The 6,863-nt window shown below is 37.8% G+C and overlaps 1 pseudogene; it reads left to right on the top strand.

Annotated features, from left to right (window-relative positions):
- Positions 1-289: 289 nt before the first annotated feature.
- LOC114905848 overlaps positions 290-6,863 on the top strand; it is a 13,906-nt pseudogene continuing 7,332 nt past the window's right edge.

The following is a 6,863-nucleotide window of genomic DNA, read 5'->3' as shown; positions in this document are numbered from 1 at the left end:
TTGCTTTGGCTCCAGAGGCTGCATGTTTAAGTGCTGTATCTACTGCCTACCAGTATAACTCAGAATTTTTAATGGCGTAAGTTTTTTTTTTAAAACCGTTTTTGGAAAAGAACTTAGAGCATAGGGCCTGGTGATGGTGGATCACTGTCTCATAATAATGAACCACCGAAGAATAGGTTGAGGCGCTTAGCCAGGGCTTGTTCTGCCATCAGCCATTTGTGGAGAATGGATTGTTGGTTCTATCACTTCATCAACCACCCCTACTGGTTATAAAAGAAGACATGTGTACAAGGGGTATCTCCTAAGCTTTTGTTTTTTATATTTGTGTTTCAGTTATAGACCATGTGCCTGTGACCCCATGCCTCATTGCTGTTGTCCATGAGGGTCTTTTCCCTTCATTGCTACGCTCCCAGAGTGACACATTTCTTTTGCCTCCAGGTTGTAGCAAAATGAAGACAGAAGGTGTTGTCTGATGCTGTTGTAGGTATTATGACTGAACCTCAGTTAACACAAGGAAATAGGTGCTGTACGAAGAGGTAGGGGAAAAACTAGGAAAGATGCATTTCTACACAAATGGGACTAAGTGTTATTTGGGGGCTTTGAGCAGAAGAGAAAGGGTATGTAGTAGAGAATCAAAGAATTCGGGAAACCACAGGCAAGATTTGTGGGGCATTGGCAGAAAGTTTTGTGGTAAAGTCCTGAGTTCTTATCCAATTTTGTTAATGGCACTAAGAATATTGGATAAGGTACCAGTGAAGCAAACAAAGACATTCAATATTGTGAGGGCACAGAGACTTGGGTTATTTATCCTGGCCATGAAAGGTCATACTTCCAAGGCTGGAGCAAGTGTTGCTTATGTTTGGTCCACATTTAAATTTCCTCAGACAGTCATGGAATGAAATCTCCCTTTGGAAGGCAGAAACCTATGGATAGACAACATTTCACAAAAAAGATTCCAAATAGAACTGTAGCATTACCCAAGTTAGGAGGAATCCTCAGTGGTGCCTGCAAGACATAAGGTAACTTGGGGCCCTCAGAAAGCACGTGAATGTTGACACAGATCCTGGTCAGTATCTGGCTATAGGTACCAATTGGCTAGCTTTCCAGAAAGAAACATCATTCCTAGGTTTTGCACTACTGCATTATTAACAGTGGTTCTGCACCAATATTTATACTTTCTGAGAATGTTTGAGGGTTCAGGTTTGAGGCTACTCTACAGATAATTGTCTAACCCATCAAAGCTGGTTATTCTGGTCTTTCAGCTTTAGCATTTATATTTCTTATGTAACTACTTCTCTGTTCATGCTCAGTGAATATATTTCCTGTATTCCTTTCCCAGAATCCTGTTCCTTCAAAGGAGGTTCAGGATTGTTCACCTGCTCAAAGTCTGCCTCATTAAATATGTTGCTTGGTAGCAGGCCAGGGAGTTGGGTGGTCAGTTGAATTGGAGGATTTCCTTTGTTCTTGGCAGTGGCATGCTGACCTCTTGTTGCTGAATGAGGACTGTTTCCAAACCAAGCATTGGGAAAAACAGTAAGAGGGGAAGAAGTCTTTTGAGTTTTTTCTCTAGGAACCACCAGGCTTGTCTGAAACTTTTGTCTGTTTGGGGGCTTGTTCTGTTTCAGAACCAGAACTCTGGGAGACCATTGCCTTGGCACATGGAATTCAGGGCCTAGCAAGATGAAGGTGGATAGCACTGGATACCACTTAAACTCCAACAGTATGCTGCTAGGTGAGCATGGCTCGGTTGAGCATGTGGATAATGGCATCAGGCTGGGGTAAACAGGGTGGTGATTAAAAATAGCTAATATTTGTGAAGGGCCATATAGATTACAAAGCTTTTTTACATAGATCTCACTTGATTCTCACAAAACCTGGGAGATGGTTTTAGTATGCTATCTTTTTGTGGTAAAATATACATAACAAAATTTACAGTTTTAACCTCTTTTTTTTTTTTTTTTGTGGTACATGGGCCTCTCACTGTTGTGGCCTCTCCTGTTGCGGAGCACAGGCTCCGGACGCGCAGGCCCAGTGGCCATGGCTCATGGGCCCAGCCACTCTGCGGCACGTGGGATCTTCCCGGACCGGGGCACGAACCCGTGTCCCCTGCATTGGCAGGCGGACTCTCAACCACTGTGCCACCAGGGAAGGCCAGTTTTAACCATTTTTAAGTGCATAGTTCGGTGGCATTAAGAATATTCACATTGTGCAACTATCATCATTCTCCATCTCCAGAACTTTCGTATTTTCACAAACTGAAACTCCATACCCATCAAACACTAATTCCCCATTCTCTCCTCCCCCCAGCCCCTGGCAACCACCATTCTACTTTGTCTCTATGAATTTGACTACGCTACATACCTCATACAAGTGGAATCATAACACTGTTTTTCTTTTTGTGATTTATTTCAATTAGCATAATGTCTTCAAGGTTCATTTATGTTGTAGCATGTATCAGAATTTCCTTCCTTTTTAAGGCTGAATAATATTCCATTGTGTGTATATACCACATTTTGTTTATCCATTCATGCATTGATGAATACTTGGATTGCTTCCACCTTTTGACTATTGTGAATCATGCTGCTATGAACATGGGTGTACAAATATCTGTTTGAGTCCCTGCTTTTAATTCTTTTGGATATATACTCAGAAGTGGAATTGCTAGATCTTGTGGTAATTCTATGTTTAATTTTTTGAGAAACCATCATACTGTTTTCCACAGTGGCTGCACCATTTTACATTCCCACCAGGAATGCACAGGGGTTCCCATTTCATCCTCACCAACATTTGTTATTTTCTGGTTTGTTTGTTTTTTTGATAATAGCCACCCTAAAAAGTAGGAAGTGGTATTACATTGTGGTTTTGATTTGCATTTCTGTACTATATTGGAAAAACCTACTGTTCTCCTCTCCTGTGTGTCTCCTTTACTTTCACATAGAACACTTTACTTTTGACACTTCTGGTCACCAAATGTGTGGTGGGGGATTTTCCTCACAGCAAGCAATTCTCTGCGACACCAGCTGGGTGTCGTACAGTTTAACTCAATTCTGACACTGTCTACCTGGAGATAGCATCAGATTCACAGGTTAAGGGCTCAGTCCCACAAGACTGCTTTCCACCCCCACTTATGCCAGTCACAAGCCCAGGTTATCACCTGTGTTTTTGACCAATTGGCTATAAATCAGAGGTTCCAGCGACTTCCTCCTTGGGTTCAGTTAATTTGCTAGAGTGGCTCATAGAACTCGGGAGAACAGTTACTTTTATCAGTTTACTAAAGGATATGACAAAGGATACAGTTGAACAGCCATTTGAAGAGATATATAGGGTGAGTTCTTCAAGGGTCCCAAGTGCAGGAGCTTCTGTCTCTGAAGAGTTGGGGGTGCATCATTCTCCTGGTATGTGGATGTGTTCATCCACCTGGAAGCTCTTTGAACCCCCTACTTTGGGGATTTTTATGAAGGCTTTGTCACATAGGCATGATCAATTATTACTCCATTTCCAGCTTCTCTCCCCTCTCTGGAGGAGGGGGAGGGGGCAGAGCCAAAAATTCCAAGCTTCTGATCATGGCTTGGTTATTCTGGTGACCAGCCCCCATCCAGGAGCTCACCCAGAGTTGCCTCATTAGAACAAAAAATGCTGCTAGTGCTCTTATCATTTAGGAATTTATGAGGCTTTTAGGAGTCCTGTGTAAGGGATGGGGTCAAAGACCAAATATTAGAACAAGAGATGCTCCTAGTGCTCTTAGGAAAAGGTTTTAGGAGCTCTGTGCCAGGAACCGGGGACATAACCAAATATATATATTTTCTGTTATCTAACACCTAAGGATTAATGAGGTTGAATGTCTTTTCATGTGCTTATTGGCCATTTGTAGATCTTCTTTGGAGAAATATCTATTTAAGTCCTTCTCCCATTTTTTAATCTGGTTGTTTGGTTTTTTTTGTTGTCGTTGTAGGAGTTTTAAAAAATATATTCTGGATCCTAATCCCATATCTGATATATGATTTCCAAATATTTTTCCCATTCTGTGGGTTGTCTTTTTACTGTGTTGGTAGTGTCCTTTGGATACACAAAAGTTTTAAATTTTGATGAAGTTCAACTTATCTATTTTTTTATTTGTTACCTGTGCATTTGGTATCATTTCCAAGAAATCTTTGCCAAAACCAGTGTCATAAAACTTTTCTCCTATGTTTTCTTCTGAGAGTTTTATAGGTTTACCTCTTACATTTAGATCTTTGGTCCAGTTTGAGTTAATTTTTGTATATGGTTTAAGGTAAAGGTCCAACTTTGTCCTTTAGCATGTGGATATCCAATATTCCCAGCGCCATTTGTTCAAAAGACTGCCCTTTCCCCATTGAATGGTCTTGACACCCTTGTTGAAAATCATTTGACCATTGACCATATATGTGAGCGTTTATTTCTGGACTCCCTATTCTATTCCATTGATCTATAAGTCTGTCTTATGCCAGTGCCACACTGTTTTGATTATCGTACAATAGATTTGTAGTAAGTTTTGAAATCAGGAAGTGTGAGACCTCCAACTTTGTTCTTTTTCAAGATTGTTTTAACTTCAAAATCCCTTGGGATTCCATGTGACTTCTAGGATAGATTTTTTTAAAAATTTCTTCCAAAATGTCATTGGGATTTTAATAGGGATTGCTTTGAATTTGTAGATTGCTTTTGGTGGTATTGACATCATAACAACATTGCATCTTCCAACTCATGAACATGGATGTCTTTCTATTTATTTGTGTGTTCCTTAATTTCTTTCAGTAACCTTTTGTAATTTTCAGCATAAAAGTCACCTTCTTGGTTAAGTTTAATCCTGAGTATTTTATTGTTTTTTATATATATATATATATATATATATTTGACATATAACATTATATTATTTTCAGGTGTACAACATAATGATTCAATATTTGTATATATTGCAAAATGATCACCACAGTAAGTCTAGTTAACAGTCTTCACCACACATAATTACAACTTTCTTGTCTTGTGATGAGAACTTTTAATATCTACTCTCTTAGCAACTTTCAGGTACACAATGCAGTATTACTAACTATATTCACCATGCTTTACATTACATCCCAGGTCATATTTATTTTATAACTGGAAGTTTGTATCTTTTGACCACCTTCACCCTCTGGCAACCACCAGTCTGTTCTAACTATGAGGTGTTTTTTTTTTTTTTTGGATTCCACATGTAAGAGAGCTCATATGGTATTTCTCTGACTTATGTCACGTAGCATAGTGCCCTCAAGGTCCATCCGTGTTGTCACAAATGGCAAGATTTACTTCTTTTTAATGGCTGAATAATGTTCCATTGTATATGTATACTACATTTTCTTTATCCACTCATCCATCCATGGACACTTAGGTTGCTTCCATATCTTGGCTATTGTAAATAATGCTGCAATGAATATTGGGGTGCATATATTTTTTCAAGTTAGTGTTTTTGTTTCCTTCAGATAAATACCCAAAAGTGGAATTGCTAGATCATGTAGTAGTTCTATTTTTAATTTTTTGAGGAAACTCCATACTGGCTTTCCATAGTGGAAAAGCCACTTTCCATAGTGGCTGTACCAATTTACATTTCCATCCACAGTGCACAACAGTTCCCTTTTCTCCACACCCTCACCAACACTTGTTATGTCTTGTCTTTTTGATAATAGCCATTCCGACAGATGTGAGGTGATATCTCATTGTGGTTTTTGATTTGCATTTCCCAGAAGACTAGTTGTGTTGAGCACCTTTTCATGTATGTTGACCACGTGTATGTCTTCTTTGGAAAAAAGTCCATTCAGATCCTCTGCCCATTTTTTAATCGGATTGTTTGCTTTTTTCCCTTTTGAGTGTTATGAGTTCTTTATATATTTTGGATATTAACCCCTTATCAGATACATGATCTGCAAATGTTTTCTCCCATGTGGTAGGTTACCTTTTCATTTTGTTGATGATTTCCTTTGCTGTACAGAAGATTTTTGGTTTGATGTAGTCCCACTTGTTTATTTTTGGTTTTGTTCCTTTACTTACTCTTTTTGATGCTATTATAAATGGAATTGTTTTCTTAATTTCTTATACAGATTGTTCATTCTTAGTGTATAGAAATGCAACTGGCTTTTGTATGTTATTTTTTACACCTTAAATATATATATTTTTTAATTAAAAATGTGTAAAAACATTACTACAGAAACATTACCTAAGTTCAGAAATGAACTGAGTTATTATTTGTAAGTGGGCCCTTCAATATGATTTTAATATTTGGGAAAATATAAATATATTTTAGTAATTCTGATGAAATTTAGAATTCCATTACTTTGGGGGTTTTTTTGTTTTTTTTTAAATTTTTATTGGGGTATAATTGATTTACAATATTGTGTTAGTTTCAGGTGTACAGCAAAGTGAATCTGTTATACAAATACATATATCCACGCTTTTTTAGATTCTTTTCCCATATAGACCATTACAGAGTGTTGAGTAGAGATCCCTGTGCTGTACAGTAGATGCTCATTAGTTACCTTTTTTATATATATATATATATACACACACACACATATATATATATATATAGTGTGTATGTGTCAATCCCAATCTTCCAATTTATCTCTTCTCCCCCCTTACCCCCCAGTAACCATAAGTTTATTTTCTACATCTGTAACTCTGTTTTGGTTTTGTATATAAGTTCATTTGTAGGCTTTTTAAATTTTAATTAATTTATTTTTTTAACATTTTTATTGGAGTATAATTGTGTAGGCTTTTTTTAGATTCCACATATAAGCGATATCATATGATATTTGTCTCTCTCTGTCTGAGTTACTTCACTCAGTATGAGAATCTCTAGGTCCATCCATGTTGCTGCA

Source organism: Monodon monoceros, unplaced genomic scaffold (assembly GCF_005190385.1).
Source record: "Monodon monoceros isolate NGI ecotype Baffin Bay Population unplaced genomic scaffold, NGI_Narwhal_1 Super_Scaffold_22, whole genome shotgun sequence".
Classification (NCBI taxonomy): domain Eukaryota; kingdom Metazoa; phylum Chordata; class Mammalia; order Artiodactyla; family Monodontidae; genus Monodon; species Monodon monoceros.
Note: the sequence above shows the minus strand (reverse complement) of the source record. Positions and strands in the feature narration are given on the sequence as shown.